Source organism: Mesoplodon densirostris, chromosome 2 (assembly GCF_025265405.1).
Source record: "Mesoplodon densirostris isolate mMesDen1 chromosome 2, mMesDen1 primary haplotype, whole genome shotgun sequence".
In the NCBI taxonomy this organism is placed as follows: domain Eukaryota; kingdom Metazoa; phylum Chordata; class Mammalia; order Artiodactyla; family Ziphiidae; genus Mesoplodon; species Mesoplodon densirostris.
In genome coordinates, this window is record NC_082662.1 from 43,316,454 (window position 1) to 43,335,885 (window position 19,432).

The following is a 19,432-nucleotide window of genomic DNA, read 5'->3' on the forward strand; positions in this document are numbered from 1 at the left end:
GGGCTGCATCAAAGTGCAGACTGGCAATCTTTCCACTGAGGACTAGGGGGCACATCAGTATTTAGAATGAATCAAGTAAAATCTGCAGTGTTTGTTTCAGTGACTGATGAGTACTAAGCTCAGGCAGTTCCCTTGCATGCACAAATTTTATAGTCATCATATTGCACAATGGCTGTTGGAGACTAGACTTGTTCTATATGTTGGCAGCCTGTTTTAGGATGCAGGATAGCTAACAATGAATGAAGCATTGGGGTCAGTTGGAATATTGCATTTCAGTATAGTGGAATATTCAAGCATTCTTGTGTGTGTGTGTGTGTGTGTGTGTGTGTGTGTGTGTGTGTGTGTGTTAGAGAGAGAGAGAGAGAGAGAGAGAGAGAGAGAGAGATGAGCTAATCTGAAAGAACAATATTGTGTAATCTGAGCTATTTGCTGTATTTTCTTTAACTTGTTTTTAAAAAGGCACTTATGCAAAAAGTTGTAATGCAAATGTTAAATTATTCTTAAATGTAGCATTGTTAATATTGCTAGATGATGGCTGCACAACATTGTGAATACACAGAATGTCACCGAATAATGCACATTATAATAATTAACTGTATGCTATGTGAATTCTGCTTCTATTAAAAAATATTACTAGAATCAAAAAAATTTGTAAAATTGCTGTATGTCCATACAACAGAGTACTGCTTAGCAATTAAAAGGAATGAATTATTGATACATGCAACAGTATGGATTAACCTCAAAATAATTATGCTGAGTGAAAGAAGTCAGACTAAAGAGTATATACTGTATGATTCAATTTTTCATAAAACTTGAGAAAACGCAAATAAATCTATAGTGACAGAAAGATCAGTGGGTGCATGGGACTTGAATGGTTGGGAGGTAGAGGCAGAAGGAAGGGATTACAAGGTTCATGAGGAAACTTTTGAGAGTGATGGATATGTTCACTATTTTGATTGTGGTAAAGATTTTATTAGTGTATACATATGTCAAAACTTTTTAAAATTGGACAGTTTATATAGGTACAGTTTATACAATTATACTTCAATATAGCTTTAGAAAATAAGTGATTAATAATACTGAAAAAAATAATGTATGGATTAAACAGCAGCTTGGACACAGGTGAAGAGAGAATTAATAAAGTGGTAGAAACCTGAAGAAATTACTTAAATTGCAACATGGAGAGACACAGAGAAATAAGATATGATAGAGACGTTAAGTGGACATGGAGGATATAATCAGAGTGCCTAACATGCATCTGCTAGGAACACTGGAAGGGAATATAAAGAATGGAGCAATACTCAAAGAAATAATGTTTTCGAATTTTCCAGTATGGATGAAAGATAAGAATAAGTGGCCAAGGACCATTTCAAATGGTAACCTCTAGGTCTATAGAAACTACCAAACTGAATAAACAAATAAATTGACTGAAGTCATCATAGTCAAACACAGCTTTGAATGCCACCTCACCTGAAGAAGACCAGCTCTTGATTCTGTGGATCCAGTGGTAAGACCTTGGATGACTGGGTTGTAATAACAGAAATAGTACTTAGAACCTTGCTAACAAAAGTGTGGTCCAAGAACAAGCAGCACTGAAATCAACTGGAAGCTTGTCAGAAATGTAGAATCTTAGGCTCCACCCGAGACTGACTGAATCAGAATATGAATTTTAATAAATTCTCCAGGTGATTCCTATGCACATTTAATTTAGAAAAGCACTGATTAAGAAGCTTTGCTTAAAAGTAATGTATACTGCTTAAGTGACAAGTGGTTGGGATGTTATTTTTGCCTGCAGGAAAGCCATAAATGGGGAAAGTTCATCTACTCTGGTGCAGAAAAATAGTTAAGTACTAGGACCAGGACCTATCTTTTTTACATGGAAAGTCAAGCTAAATGCTCTGGAGATTTTTTTGGTGTGTGTGTGGGTATGTGTGTTTGTGTGTGTGTGTGTGTGTGTACACGCATGCAACAGAGATGATGTAATGGTCTGTGATAAAATCTAGATACTACATTCTGTGGCCACTTCTCCAGTCAGGATTCCTTCCTGAAGATAGACAGATAAGACAGGAGGAGGAAGCTTACTTTCAATCACAGGTCAGCAAACTGTGGTCTTTGGGCCAAAGCTGGCCTGTAGCCTATTTTTGTAAATAAAGTTTTACTGGAATATAGCCATGCCTATTTGTTCATGAATTATCTATGGCTACTTATGTGCTACAATGATATAGTTGAATAGTTGTGACAGAGAGTATATGGCTTCCAAAGTCGAAAGTATTTACTATCTGACACTTCACAGAAAATGTCTGCTGACCCTTTAAAATCATTATAAATGTTGGTTTCAGCCTTTTTAATTTTTAACTTTTAGTAAGTAGAGAATAAAACCCTAAATGAGATTTTAAAGTTCATAAGTCTAAGGGGAGCTTCAGTAAAAGGTCAGATGGAAAGAGTAACTGATTTGTTTATTACATACAAAAAAAATCAGAAGCCATAAACTAGCTCTGACATCAGTATGAAAGGTTTAAAGTCAAAGGTCTCATGGCAGCATATTTCAAATTTTACATGGGAAAGGGAGTTCATATCATAGATAAAAATAATTTCATTAAATGTAAGAATGCAAGAGAATTACATACTTGGACAGGTTTCCAGGTATCTAGGAAATGTGGAGGAATGATTTCTAACTCTAGACACATGTGAACAAATCATCTGTCTTAGAGGCTTAGGTATAGAACTTTTTGTTCTGCACCACTTGGTACCTTGGCTTAGTTTTAGGCAATGACTCTGTTGAACATCTACTATGAGTAATCACTGGGCCAGGTATTGTAGGAAAGACATATGTTAAACTAGTCCTACTTTAAAAAGTGCTTTAAACTTCATCTAAAAGAAATGGACAAATGATTTGGGTGGGGCTATTTTTATGGAGATTTTGTAGTTATATCCTACTGTTATCAAATTTCTGTTGTTAAAAGCATAGTGTCAGACTTACTACCTTTCTAAAATGAAAATCACATCATAACACTCCTCTTTCTTAGCCTTCAATGATTTCCCCATATCTTCAGGATGAAGTCTAAATTTCCTAGCACAGGTGCCCTCAATTACTTTATCAGCTTCATTACCCACTTCCCCCTTCCCTATACGCTATGCTCTAGCGTTACAAGCCCTCTCACAGCTCCCTGAACAGACCAGGCTTTGCATGCTTCTCTGCCTTTGCATATACTTTATCCTTTGCCTGGAAAATTCTTCATCACTCCTCCTTCGGCAAAATCACACTCAACTTTCAGGCTCAACTTAAGTGTCTAGGCATTCACAAGTACCTCACCCTGGGTTGAATGGCTTCACTTCTGTGTTCAATTCACACTGTTTATTTAATCATATATTTACATATTTCTCTCTCAGAGTAGACTGAGCACTGAGGGCAGGAATACTGTTGTATTAATTTCTGAATTTCCAGCATAAGTTAACACTACCAAGTTGGCACTTGATAGATAATAGCAGTTAACATTCAGTGAATGTTTCCTATATGCCAGGCATTCTTCTAACTACATTATTATCATATATAATCCTCAGATATATTGAGGGAAGGAGGAAAGAAAAGAGGTGACTATACATAAAAGAAGAAAGAAAGGGAAAGGGAGCTAAGGTATCTGTTCCAGGAACTGTCATGGACCTCAAAAAAGGCCAAAAGCCTTTGCAAGCTAAATGCTCTTGTTTTACTTCCCTCTTGCTACCATTACCCTAATTTGGGTTCTAAGATTTATAAGACAGCTAGAAGCCTTGAGAGAAATAATAATAGGCAGGACGGGAATAAGAAAATAGCTCTACTGAGGAAAATTATCCCCTTGTGTAGGGTGCTAGATTATTCCAGGACTATCGTCTTTCTGTAACATAATCTGCAAGGGTGACAAATTTCTTTTCAGGGGACTCTTCATGTGATGACTGGGCACAGTGCCTGGCACATAGTAGGTATTCTACAAATGTGGACTGAATTGAACTGGGAGGACAATTAACTGACTCTTTCTGAGTCACTAAAACAGATATACCAATCCCTAGCAATTTTGTAGATTCAGTGATGTCAAAAAGAAAAAAGTAAAATAATTCAAATATTTGATCATTTAAAGCCAAGTTTTCAAAGCCTGCCTCTAAAGCTAAATTGATCATTTTATTTTCTAAGTAAATACCTGGTTGGTGTGAGAACAGAGGAAGCAGAGATTTTAGCTATTAAATTATTCTTAAGGGGCTAATTCATTAGGCACCAAAAAGATGTAAGACTGCCTCCATTTATTCTTTAGTATTTGGGTGTTAAAAAGCACCCCCCCCCTTTTTTTAAATCTCCACCTTATGGTCTAACTGGGACAGAATTGGAGTTCAGATATTTAAGATCTTATTTTTGAAAATTCTCAGGCCACAGGATGTTCTGATAATCTTGTTTACAGAACATTTAAATAGTATCTCATATTTTAACGTATCAGAATTAGACATTTCTCCAAAGAAGATATACAAATGGCCAACAAGCACATGAAAAGATGCTCAACAACATTAGTCATTATTAGGGAAATGTAAATCAAAACCACAAGGAATACCACCTTATCCACTACGATGGCTATCATTTTTAAAAAGAAAAAATGAGTGTTGGCGAGGATGTGGAGAATCCTTGTAACCTGCAGGTTGGAATGTAAATGGTACAGACGGTGTGAAAACTGTTCGGTGGTTCCTCAGAAAGTTAAACAGAATTGCCACATGACCCAGTGATCCACTTCTAGTTATATACCCAAAAGAACTGAAAACAGGGACTCAAACAGATACCTGTATACAAATGTTCATTCTATCATTATTCACAACAGCCAAAAAGTGGAAACAGTCCAAATGCCCATTAACAAATGGATAAACAAAATGTGATCTATCCATACAATAGAATATATTTCAGTCATAAAAAGAATGAGGTAATGATATATGCTACAATGTGGAGGAACCTAAGTGAAAAAACCAGTCACAAAAGTCACATATTGTATGACTGCATTTGTATGAAATATCGAGAATAGGCAAATCCACAGACAGAAAGCACAGTGGTTGCTAGAGGTTGGTGGGGGGCAGAGGGGGTTGGGGGAGTGACTGCTTAATCGGTTTGGGGGTGATAAAAATATTTTGGAACTAGATAGAGGTAGTAGTTGCGCAACACCGTGAATGTAAAAAACACCACGGAATTGTAAAATGGTTCATTTTATGTTACCTGGATTTCGCCTAAAAATAAACCAAGTATCAAATTACAGAGCCAAGAACTAAATAAAAACAAAGCACTCTACCGTGTAAAAAGGAGAAGAATATTTATACTTGAAGTATAAATGATGAGGGCACTGCTTGAAAAAATGTGTTAAATTGGCCTTCAAAAGAAGTACTGCCTGGTAGCATTGCCTCCATGGTGTACTGTGGCCAGGACATTCATCTTCCAGCCAAACGGCTTGGATTCTAGTCCTTGTTCCATCCTGATGGCAAAACAGTTCAGGGGAAAAAGTACAGCTTCAAACACAAACAACGCAACTTGGTCTGAATTCGAGGTCGGTGGCTTAATTTCTGTGCCCTTGGGCAACTTCTTTGAACTCTTTCAACACTGAACAATTTTATCTCCAAAACAGGAAAACTACCTCCTAGTTGGATTACTGGAAGGATGAAATGAAATGATGAATACATATCACCTAGCACAATGGGCATTTGATAAATGTTACCCTAATAATCATCACCATCATCATCATCCTAGTAATGTTAATCCTCTTCCTTGTAATAACTACTAGATGTGTAACCTGAGGCCAAACAGTTTAACTTCTCTGAATTTCTTCCAAGGACTGCCTGCGGAGGCCCTGGGGCAAATTATCCCTCATTAACAGCATCATTTTTTGATAGGTAAATTGGCAGTGGTAGAGGAGGGTAAACAGGGGAAGGTTCGCGAACAATTATATGGACACGAGTCTCAGGTCTCTGAAGCATCTTCCCATTGTTCTGTAGCTGACTGCTGTACCCTATCAAGTCTATGTACCAGGGTTCTGACAGATGTCCCAGGGCCCAAAAAGAACATTAGAGGTCCTAAGCAGAGATTATGCACCATATGTAATTTAGAAGAAAAGCAATATTAAAGTGTATTCAGAAGTCTGACAAAATTCTAATTTTTCTTAAGACTACTTTGATTTTTCTGAAATATTAAATTTCATAAAGGTATCTCTCTGTCTACATATATTTTTCCTGTCTATTTATTTGGTGAACCTACTTTGCTTATTCTATAAATGTTTGGTCTGCCTTTACGTAATCACATTCTAAGTTGCAGAGGAGGGAGACTTTTTAGTATGAGGGCCCAGGACAAACTCTTAAGTTTGCTCTATTTTCGAGTGACCTGAGCTGTAAGAATTAAATAGAAGAACACACGGTGGGATAGTGCTCTGAAATGGACTAAGGTTCCAGACTGAAAGGAATGATCATTTTGTTAATAGAATCAGGAATGATTTAGAAGGCCTCATCTACTCTGTGGTAAGAACGAATTCCTTGGCCCTAGGCCTAATTTATCACTGTGGTTTCCATGGCGTTAAAAGTTCTCACTTCCTTGTTCTATTTTTTTTTTTTTTTTTTTTGTGGTATGTGGGCCTCTCACTGCTGTGGCCTCTCCCGTTGCGGAGCACAGGTTCCGGATGCGCAGGCTCAGAGGCCATGGCTCACAGGCCCAGCCGCTCTGCGGCATGTGGGATCTTCCCGGACCGGGGCTCAAACCCATGCCCCCTGCATTAGCAGGCAGATTCTTAACCACTGCGCCACCAGGGAAGCCCTCACTTCCTTGTTAATCAAAGCTACCACTGGGCTTCCCTGGTGGCGCAGTGGTTAAGAATCTGCCTGCCAATGCAGGGGACATGGGTTCGAGCCCTGGTCCAGGAAGATCCCCCATGCCACAGAGCAACTAAGCCTGTGTGCCACAACTACTGAGCCTGTGCTCTAGAGCCTGTGCGCCACAACAAGAGAAGCCACCGCAATGAGAAGCCCGCGGACCGCAACGAAGAGTAACCCCCGCTCGCTGCAACTAGAGAAAGCTCATGTTTAGCAACGAAGACCCAATGTAGCCAAAAATAAAGAAAAGAAAAATAAATTTTTTAAAAAGCTACCATTAACCAAGTATTTGCAAGAACAATGTAGTAAGTAGTACTGAATATCCTCCTGCCTATATCTTTATCTAAGACTTTTAATCCATTAAAGTCTTATATTTCAAAGTTTACAAAGCACTTTCACATGTGATACTCACAATAATGAGGTTGGCCAGGAAGAGACTTTGATTCCCATTTAGAGATGAGGAAATTGCAACTGAGAAACTTCAAGTGATTTTTCCAGGGTCACTCAGCTTGTTAAAATGTAGGTCATCTGTTACCTCATTTAGAGCTCTTTCTGCCATTTCACCTTTCTTCAACCTATACACTTATTGTGTTTTTCCCTCTCTAAATTTTCTTCCTTCCAAATACTGCAAATATAGTCCTTAAATCAGTGTAGGGAATAGTTATGGAATGATTTTCTTGGGACTAAACTGTTTTCACTTGCTGAATGATCTGAATAGGAAAAACAGATACAGGTTTAGTTTATTTCATTACCAACGGACTCTCCACCTAGAAGAGCAAGATGGTATAGAATGGATAGGTACCTCCAGCTTTGTATTATCCTGTAGAGTTGTCATCATCTATTTACATGTCTATTTCTCTTTTTAGACTCTAAGCAAATTGAAGAGACTTTTCTTTGTTTATCTCTGTATCCCTAGTTCCAATCCCAAGCAGTGCCTGGTACTACTTCCTAGATCCTTAAAAACGGAACAATGAATGAGCATTCTGGCTCCACCAGATATCTGCATTATAAGTTTATATTTGTTAAACTGATTTGCCTGTAAAATCATTAATGACCTGCTAGTGTTCAAAAATGGTGAAATAAGGATTATGGCAAACCAGACACTTGATATTCTTTCAGGTTATATACCTGAAAGAATAGGTTTGATACCTGTTACATCAAGGACAGAGCCTAAATGTTAGACTACCTGGTTATTTTTAAAAATCTAGTTATCAAAAGTTTTAAACAGAGAAATTTCAAGATATTTGTATCTTGTTATCTATCACAGTCCTACTGCAGGACTATGAAAACAGAGAGCTGAATTCACATGTAGCAAGTAACTTCCAAGTCCTAACTAAGACTGTCTTGCTTTGCTAGAATGTAAGTCTCTGGAATTTCCGGTGCAGATGTTTAGAAAAGATTCTTTTTCATCTGGATAGAAGTGGTATGCGGGAGTGAGTTGAAAAGCTGGATTTAAGACTGGTTTGCTAATTTCTTTATTGGCAGGGTTTCAAATGATGAACTGTCCTCTCAGTGTCTGCTTTAGAGGGAGTGGGCCAACTTGTGAGAGAGAGTTTATGTTAAGCTAAACCTATCCAGAGAGAATCTACCTATCTGCCTGGTAACGTAGGATGAAATGTGAACGTTTTTCAAGCATGATATCTCAGTTCAGACCCTGGTCATCTCTTGCTTAGACTATGGCATTGGCCTCTTAGTAGGTTTCCTAACTTCCAGTCCCTTCCTATAAAATTCATTCATCCGTTCATTCACTTACACATTTATAAAACATTTATGCTCACCTACTATATACGTTAAGCTTTATGTTAGGGAATGGAAACAATGATTAAGAGGTTTTGATGATGGCCATTCTGATTGGTGTGAGGTGACACCTCACTGTGGTTTTGATTTGCATCTCTCTAATGATTAGTGATGTTGAGCATCCTTTCATTTGTTTGTTGGCAATCTGTGTATCTTCTTTGGAGAAATGTCTATTTAGGTCTTCTGCCCATTTTTGGATTGGGTTGTTTGTTTTTTCATATAGAGCTGCGTGAGCTGTTTGTATATTTTGGAGATTAATCCTTTGTCAGTTGCTTCATCTGCAAATATTTTCTCCCATTCTGAGGGTTGTCTTTTTTATGGTTTCCTTTGCTGTGCAAAAGCTTTTAAGTTTCATTAGGTCTCATTTGTTTATTTTTGTTTTTATTTCCATTTCTCTAAGAGGGGGGTCAAAAAGGATCTTGCTGTGATTTATGTCATAGAGTATTCTGCCTATGTTTTCCACAACAAATGCTGGAGAGGGTGTGGACAAAAGGGAACCCTCTTGCACTACTGGTGGGAATGTAAACTGATACAGCCACTATGGAGAACAGTATGGAGGTTCCTTAAAAAACTAAAATTAGAACTACCATATGACCCAGCAATCCCACTACTGGTCATATATCCTGAGAAAACCATAATTCAAAAAGATACATGGACTACAATGTTCACTGCAGCACTATTTACAATAGCCAGGACACGGAAGCAACCTAAGTGTCCATCAACAGATGAATAGATAAAGAAGATGTGGTACATATATACAATGCAATATTACTCAGCCATAAAAAGAAAAGAAATTGAGTTATTTGTAGTGAGGTGGACGGACCCAGAGTCGGTCATACAGAGTGAAGTAGGTCAGAAAGAGAAAAACAAATACTGTATGTTAACACATATATATGGAATCTAAAAAAAAAAAAAGGTTCTGATGAACCTAGGGGCAGGACAGGAATAAAGACGCAGACGTAGAGAATGGACTTGAGGACACAGGGAGGGGGAAGGGTAAGCTGGGACGAAGTGAGAGAGTAGCAATGACATATATACACTACCAAATGTAAAATGGATGGCTGGTGGGAAGCAGCTACATAGCACAGGGAGATCAGCTCAGTGCTTTGTGACCACCTGGAGGGGTGGGACAGGGAAAGTGGGAGGGAGATGAAAGAGGGAAGGGATATGGGGATATATGTATACATATAGCTGATTCACTTTGTTATACAACAGAAACTAACACAACATTGTAAAGCAATTATACTCCAATAAAGATGTTTAAAAAAAAAAGATAAGATGTGGTTTCCTTCTCTCACTAGTTTCAGGAGATAGATGTATAAAATTGGAAAGGAAGGCAATATGTATGAGGGCCTATTATGGGTTAGTTATTTTACAAAATGCTGTTTCTTTTCATTCTCACAAACTGTAATTATTACTTCCACTTCACTACGGGGAAACTGAGACTCGGACTGGCTACATAATTTGTCCATAGTGTGTAGCTTGTATGGGACTGAATCAGCTTTTATACTTAGGTCTATCTGTTTCTGAATCCTGTGTTCTTTCCACTAAACCAGCGGTTCTCAGATTTTAAGATACAAAGGAGTCACTTGTTAGATAGGAGACTTGTGAAGACACAGATTCTCTGGCTCAACTGCAGAGATTCTGATTCAGTAGGTCTAGCAATGGAAGCTCAAAAGTCTGTACTTTTTTTTTTTTTTTTTTGCGGTACGTGGACCTCTCACTGTTGTGGCCTCTCCCGTTGCGGAGCACAGGCTCCGGACGCGCAGGCTCTGCGGCCATGGCTCATGGGCCCAGCCTCTCCGCGGCATGTGGGATCTTCCTGGACCGGGGCATGAACCCGTGTCCCCTGCATCGGCAGACGGACTCTCAACCACTGCACCACCAGGGAAGCCCCAAAAGTCTGTACTTTTAACAAATATGTGCTCAATGGACCACACTTTGAAAAGCACTGTACCTCAAAAAGAAAAAATAACAGTAGATTATAACACCAAAATAAGTACTCTCATAAAGATATGAACAAAGTGATGAGCAAATAGCATAACCATCATAATTAGTTTCCTAAATTACAAATCTAATTATGTCAACTTCTTACTTAAAAGATGTGAATACTCACTGCCCACAGTCTAAAGTTCAAATTCTATAGCATAGCATAAAAGTACGGTGTGACCCTAATGCACATTTTTAGCCTTTTCTCTCCTCCCTTTCTTCTACCAATACCTCTTTCTTGCCTTGCTGAATTACTTCTCATTTCCCACATGTCCCAAGCCATTTCACATCTCCAAGCTTATCACACTTCCACATTTTTTCAATGAACTTCTTCCTTAATCCAAATGATTATTTCCTACTCATTCTTCCAAACTCAGTTTATATGTTATTATTATAGAAAATATTTTGAAAGTATTTACTAGATGCCAAGTACCAATCTAAGCACTTCACATGTATCAACTGATTTAATCCTATCAAGTAACTACTAATTGAGGAAACTGAGGCACAAAGAAATTAAGATAGTTTTCTCAAGGTTATAGAGCTGCTAAGTGGCAGAGGTAGGGTTTGAATTCAGGCTATATGGCAACTTGAGCTCTTAACCACTAACTTACAGTTGCCTCTTATGAGACAGTGAGCTATTCTCAAGCAAGGACTCTTCCAGATAACCAGGGCCTAACTCAAACTATATTTCTCTTCATGTTCCTCTAGCCCACTCTTATCTCTTAATCTTCTGAACTAACTTCCTTCCATTCCACTTGTGTGAACTATCTCTCCCTGGTTTGAACCTAATTATTCTCTAACTGCTTCACATACTGAGGTTTCATTTTTAGAGATTAAGTGGCAAGCTCTCTGAGGGCAGAAACTGTCACCCAGTGTAGCTTGGCACATGTCAGGCACTGAAAGAATTATTGTTGGACTGAAAAGCAGAGCAAGCATTTTACCAGCTGAACTATGGTCACTGGTTAAAGAGAAAGCACGTGAATGGGGAATGGGGAATTCCTCCAAAGTGGAATGAAGGAGTGAGTGGGCAGCTATTTCTTAGTTCCTTTCTTGACAGAAGGCTGTCATTTTGAGAAGCAAGTATAAAAGGGCTCTTAAGCATATAAGGGATTGTTATCCATGGCTGGCTGGTCCTGACTTTCAAAGTGAAATTCTGGAGTTTGGACTCCTAGTAAATAGTAGTTAGATAGCTATAGCTATGCATTTAAATTGTTATTTGGATTTAAAAGCCTTATAGAAGCTATCACTTCCTTCCCAGATAAGAGATGTTCACAAATACTTTGGGTTGGTTGCAAAGCTGAATCTTTCTACTGCTTTGCATGAATAAACTAGTTCAGGACTATAAAGTGTATCTTCTTTGTCTTAGTCACACCTGCAATATATGCTGTGAATAGATTCCATAGGTTGTATTCTTTCACTATACACACATACACAACAGAATATTATTTAGCCATTAAAAATAAGAAAATCCCATCATTTGCAACAACATGAATGGAACTTGAGGGCATTATGCTAATGAAATAAGTCAGAAAGAGAAAGCCAAATACTGTATGATCTCACTTATATGCAGAATCTAAAACAACAAACAAACAAACTCCAAGTTCACAGATACAGAGAACAGACTGTTAGTTGCTAGAGGCAGGGGGTGGGGAGTGTGCAAACTGAGTGAGGAGAGTCAAAAGACATAAACTTCCAGTTGTAAAATAAATAGGTCATGGAGATACAATGTACAGGATGGCAACTAACACTGTAGTACATCTGTGATACTTGCTAAGAGAGTAAATCTTAAACGTTCTCATCAGAAGAAAACAAATTCTTCAACTATATATAATGATGGACGTTAACCAGACTTATTGTGGGGATCATTCTGTAATATATACAAATACTGAGTCATTATATTGTATACCCAAAACTAATATAATGTTGTATGTCAATTACACCTCAATGAAAAAAACAAAAAGGAAAATGTTATTTAAAAACAAAAAGCGAGAATTCACAATCATTTGAAAATACTTCCTCCCAACGCCCCCACACCTACTGGAGGTGCCATTACAAGGGAAATACTTAGTTTCAATTAAGAGAAAATAACACTAAAAGGGGAAACAACAACAACAACAAAAGGTCTGACTCAATAAGTAATCTTGGGCAAATAACTTATATAGCTCTCAGTTTCCTCAACTGCAGAATGAAGTTAAGATTAAATGATCTCCAAAATTCCTTTCAGCTCAGCCTAGAGTGAAAATAGCAATAGATGATATTTATCTATATACTGCTTACTGAATACTGGGCACTAGTGCGTGCTTTATATGTATTATCTTACTTAACCTTCAAAACATGCATATCAAGGGAATTCCCTGGCGGTCCAGTGGTTAAGACTCTGAGCTTCCACTGCAGGGGACGCGGGTTTGAACCCCGGTCAGGGAACTAAGATCCTACAGGCCGCATGGCATGGCCAAAAACAAACAAAACCACCACCAACAAAAACATGCATATCAAGTTACCCCCATTGTATATAAGAGTAAACTGGAAACCGTCTCAATACATCAGAGGCCCTGGAACATGCATTTTAAACATGCTACCCAGGTGATTGTGATGCAAATAGCCACTGCATCACATTTTTGAGTACTGATAACTCCAAAGGTTGCATTCCATATTGGTAAAGTTAGTGCAATCCCAACTGCTATGTATAAAATAAGATTTTGTTTTCCCCAATTAGTATCTGACTTGGGAAAGTCATTTAATTCTCTGCCCTCGCCCGTAAAATGGGTATAACACCTGTCTTGAAGAATTTATACGAGACATGTAAATGGCCCAGTCCTATGCCTAAGAGTAGGGATTCAATACATGGTAGCTACTATCACAGGCATCCAAAAAAAGTTAATACAACTAAAAGAGCAATAAAATTTCATTAAAGCCCATTTTATTTTTTTTAAATTAAAAAAATTTTTTTTAATTGAAATATAGTTGATTTACAATGTTGTGTTAATAAAGCCCATTTTAAAGTCAATTCTATGGACTGTTGATTTTCCTAGCTTTTAATCTTATTTTTTAATGTGAATATAAAGTAAAATGGATTATTTTTGATGTACATTTCTATATCTTTAACACATGTATTGATTCATGTAACCACCACCAACATAGGATACAGAACAGTTTCATCATCTCCAAAATATCCCTGGTGCTATCACTTTGTTGTCATCCTCTCCTGAATCCTAACTCTCAGCAACAACTGATTGTTTCCCTGTCCCTAGTTTTATCTTTGCAAAAATATAAAATAGAACTGTATAGTACATAACCTTTAGAAACTGACTTTTTTTTTAAACCAAGCATAATGCCTTTGTAATTTATCAAAGTTGCTGTACATATCAATAATTTCTTACTTTTTGATTTCTGAGGATGTAACATAGTATATTTATTTATTCACCCACTGAAGGTGAATTGGAGAACAATGAAGGATATTTTTGTTCCAGCTTTGGCAATTATGAATAAAGTTCTTAGGAACATTCATGTACAGTTTTGGTGTTAACATAAAATTTCATTTTTCTAGATTTAATAAATACCTAGGAAAAAGATTGCTGGGTCATGTGTTAAGTGTATGTTTAACTTTCTGAGGAACTGTCAAACTATTTTTCTGAATGGCTGAACCATTTTGTATTCCCAGGAGCAAAGAATGAGAGTTACAGTTGTTCTTCGTCAGACACCTTAGCGTTCTCCCTTCTAACTCACGGGTAATGAGCATCCCTAGTCCAAGTCGCAAAGCTATGCAAAGCTGTGATGAGTATTTTAGCACACAAGCAGTAAATTGTTTCAATAAAACAATGTGCACAGGTGAGAACTCCAAAAGCAAATCCTCTATTAAAATAGTTTTCGCGGGACTTCCTTGGTGGCACGGTAGTTAAAATTCCACTTGCCAATGCAGGGGACATGGGTTCGAGCCCCGGTCCAGGAAGATCCCACATGCTGCGGAGCAACTAAGCCTGCAAATCACAACTACTGAGCCAGAGTGCCACAACTACTGAAGCTCCCATGCCTACAGCCTGTGCTCTGCAACAGAGAAGCCACCGTAATGAGAAGCCCAAGTACCACAATGAAGAGTAGCCCCTGCACAGCAACAAAGACCCAATGCAGCCAAAAATAAATAAATTTAAAAAAATAGTTTCCGCTAAAATTTTTTTTTAAGGATATTTTCCTGTATCTGTCCAGACATTAAAACACACACACAGATAGCCTCATCCACCAGAAGCAAGAAGAACTACAATCCTGCAGCCTGTGGAACAAAAACCACATTCACAGAAAGATGGACAAGATGAAAAGGCAGAGGGCTATGTACCAAATGAAGAAACAAGATAAAACCCCAGAAAAACAATCAAATGAAGTGGAGATAGGCAACCTTCCAGAAAAAGAATTCAGAATAATAATAGTAAAGATGATCCAGTAACTTGGAAAAAGAATGCAGGTAAAGATTAAGATGCAAGAAATGTTTAACAAAGACCTAGAAGAGTTAAAGAAAAACAAACAGAGATGAACAATACAATAACTGAAATGAAAAGGACACTAGAAGGAATCAATAGCAGAATAACTGAGGCAGAAGAACGGATAAGTGACCTGGAAGACAGAATGGTGGAATTCACTGCTACGGAACACAGTAAAGAAAAAAGAATGAAAAGAAATGAAGACAGCCTAAGAGACCTCTGGGACAACATTAAATGTAACAACATTCGCATTATAGGGGTCCCAGAAGGAGAAGAGAGAGAGAAAGGACCCGAGAAAATATGTGAAGAGATTATAGTCAAAAACTTCCCTAACATGGGAAAGGAAAGAGCCACCCAAGTCAAGGAAGCACAGAGAGTCCCATACAGGATAAATCCAAGGAGAAACATGCAGAGACACATAGTAATCAAATTGGCAATAATTAAAGACAAAGAAAAATTATTGAAAGCAACAAGGGAAAAACAACAAATAACATACAAGGGAACTCCCATAAGGTTAACAGCTGATTTCTCAGCAGAAACTCTACAAGCCAGAAGGGAGAGGCATGATATATTTAAAGTGATGAAAGGGAAGAACCTACAACCAAGATTACTCTACCCAGCAAGGATCTCATTCAGATTCGATGGAGAAATTAAAAGCTTTACAGACAAGCAAAAGCTAAGAGAATTCAGCACCAACAAACCAGCTCTACAACAAATGCTAAAGGAACTTCTCTAAGTGGAAAACACAAGAGAAGAAAAGGACCTACAAAAACAAACCCAAAACAATTAAGAAAATGGTAATAGGAACATACATATGGATAATTACCTTAAACGTGAATGGATTAAATGCTCCAACCAAAAGACACAGGCTTGCTGAATGGATACAAAAACAAGACCCATATATATGCTGTCTACAAGAGACCCACTTCAGACCTAGCGACACATAGAGAGTGAAAGTGAGGAGATGGAAAAAGATATTCCATGCAAATGGAAATCAAAAAAAAAGCTGGAGTAGCAATACTCATATCCGATAAAATAGACTTTAAAATAAAGAATGTTACGAGAGACAAGGAAGGACACTACATAATGATCAAGGGATCAATTCACGAAAAAGATATAACAATTTTAAATATATATGCTCTCAACATAGGAGTACCTCAATACATATGGCAACTGCTAACAGCTATAAAAGATGAAATCAACAGTAACACAATAATAGTGGGGGACTTTAACACCTCACTTAGACCAATGGACAGATCATCCAAACAGAAAATTACTAAGGAAACACAAGCTTTAAAAACACAATAGACCAGATAGATTTAATTGATATTTATAGGACATTCCATCCAAAAACAGCAGATTACACTTTCTTCTCAAGTGCACACGGAACATTCTCCAGGATAGATTGCATCTTAGGTCACAAATCAAGCCTCAGTAAATTTAAGAAAACTGAAAGCATATCAAGCATCTTTTCTGACCACAATGCTATGAAATTAGAAATCAATTATAGGGAAAATATCATAAAAAAGACGAACACATGGAGGCTAAACAATACGTTACTACATAACCAAGAGATCACTGAAGAAATCAAAGAGGAAATCAAAAAATACCTAGAGACAAATGACAATGAAGACATGACGATCCAAAACCTACGGGATGCAGCAAAAGCAGTTCTAAGAGGGAAGTTTATAGCAATACAAGCCTACCTCAAGAAACAAGAAAAATCTCAAATAGACAATCTAACCTTACACCTAAAGGAACTAGAGAAAGAAGAACAAACAAAACCCAAAGTTAGTAGAAGCAAAGAAATCATAAAGATCAGAGTAGAAATAAATGAAATAGAAACAAAGAAAACAATAGCAAAGATCAATAAAACTAAAAGCTGGTTCTTTGAGAAGATAAACAAAATTGATAAAACATTAGCCAGACTCATCAAGAAAAAGAGGGAGAGGACTCAAATCAATAAAATTAGAAATGAAAAAGGAGAAGTTACAACAGACAGCGCAGAAATACAAAGCATCCTAAGAGACTACTACAAGCAACTCTATGCCAATAAAATGGACAACCTGGAAGAAATGGACAAATTCTTAGAAAAGTACAACCTTCCAAGACTGAACCAGGAAGAAATAGAAAATATGAACAGACCAATCACAAGCACTGAAATTGAAACTGTGATTCAAAATCTTCCAACAAACAAAAGTCCAGGACCAGATGGCTTCACAGGTGAATTCTATCAAACATTTAGAGAAGAGCTAACACCCATCCTTCTCAAACTCTTCCAAAAAATTGCAAGGGAAGGAACACTCCCAAACCCATTCTATGAGGCTACCATCACCCTGATACCAAAAGTAGACAAAGATACTACAAAAAAGGAAAATTACAGACCAATATCACTGATGAATATAGATGCAAAAATCCTCAACAAAATACTAGCAAACAGAATCCAGCAACACATTAAAAGGATCATACACCATGATCAAGTGGGATTTATCCCAGGGATCCAAGGATTCTTCAATATACGCAAATCAATCGAGGTGATAAACTATATTAACAAACTGAAGAAATAATACCGTATGATCATCTCAATAGATGCAGAAAAACTTTTTGATAAAATTCAACACCTATTTTTGATAAAAACTCTCCAGAAAGTGGGCATAGAGGGAACCTACCTCAACATAATAAAGGCCATATACGACAAACCCACAGGAAACATCATTCTCAATGTTGAAAAACTGAAAGCATTTCCTCTAAGATCAGGAACAAGACAAGGATGTGCACTCTCATCACTATTATTCAACATAGCTTTGGAAGTCCTAGCCCCAGCAATCAGAGAAGAAAAAGAAATGAAAGGAATACAAATTGTAAAAGAGAAGTAAAACTGTCACTGTTTGCAGATGACATGATACTATACATAGAGAATCCACCAGAAGACTACTAGAGCTAATCAATGAATTTGGTAAAGTTGCAGGATACAAAATTAATGCACAGAACTGTCTTACATTCCTATACACTAACGATGAAAAATCTGAAAGAGAAATTAAGGAAACACTCCCATTTACCACTGCAACAAAAAGAATAAAATACATAGGAATATACCTACCTAGGGAGACAAAAGACCTGTATGCAGAAAACTATAAGACACTGATGAAAGAAATTAAAGATGATACCAACAGAGGGAGAGATATACCATGTTCTTGGACTGGAAGAATGAACATTGTGAAAATGACCATACTACCCCAAGCAATGTACAGATTCAATGCAATCCCTATCAAATTACAAATGGCAATTTTTACAGAACTAGAACAAAAAATCTTGAAATTTGTATGGAGACACAAAAGACTCTGACTAGCCAAAGCAGTCTTGAGGGAAAAAAATGGAGCTGGAGGAATCAGACTCCCTAACTTGAGACTATACTACAAAGCTACAGTAATCAAGACAATATGGTACTGGCACAAAAACAGAGATATAGATCAATTGAGCAGGATAGAAAGCCCAGAGATAAACCCATGTACCTATGGTCAACTAATCTATGACAAAGGAGGCAAGGATATATAATGGAGAAGAGACAGTCTCTTCAATAAGTGGTGCTGGGAAAACTGGACAACTACATGTAAAAGAATGAAATTAGAACACTCCCTAACACCATACACAAAAGTAAAGTCAAAATGGATTAGAGACCTAAATGTAAGACCAGACACCATAAAACTCTTAGAGGAAAACATAGGAAGAAGCTTCTTTGACATAAATCACAGCAAGATCTTTTTTGATCCACCTCCTGGAGTAATGGAAATAAAAACAAAAATAAACAAATGGGACCTAATGAAGCTTAAAATCTTTGGCAAAGCCAAGAAAACTACAAACAAGACGAAAAGACAACCCTCAGGATGGGAGAAAATATTTGCAAATGAATCAACGGACAAAGGATTAATCTCCAAAATATATAAACAGCTCATGAAGCTCAATATCAAAAAAACAAAAAACCGAATCCAAAAATGGGCAGAAGACCTCAGTAGACATTTCTCCAAAGAAGACATAAGATGGCCAAGAAGCACATGAGAAGCTGCTCAACATCACTAATTATTAGAGAAATGCAAGTCAAAACTACAATGAGGTATCACCTCACACCAGTTAGAATGGGCATCATCAGAAAAATCTATAAACAACAAATGCTGGAGAGGGTGTGGAGAAAAGGGAACCCTCTTGCACTCTTGGTGGGAATGTAAATTGATACAGCCACTATGGAGAACAGTATGGAGCATCCTTAAAAATCAAAAAATAGAATTACCATATGACCCAGCAATCCCACTACTGGGCATATA

The 19,432-nt window shown here is 37.4% G+C and overlaps 1 protein-coding gene across 1 annotated transcript in view; it reads right to left on the bottom strand.

Moving 5' to 3' along the window:
• The window catches only part of FAF1 (Fas associated factor 1), a 479,002-nt gene that overhangs the window by 56,563 nt on the left and 403,007 nt on the right, over nucleotides 1-19,432 (bottom strand). The gene's annotated exons all lie outside the window — the stretch shown is intronic.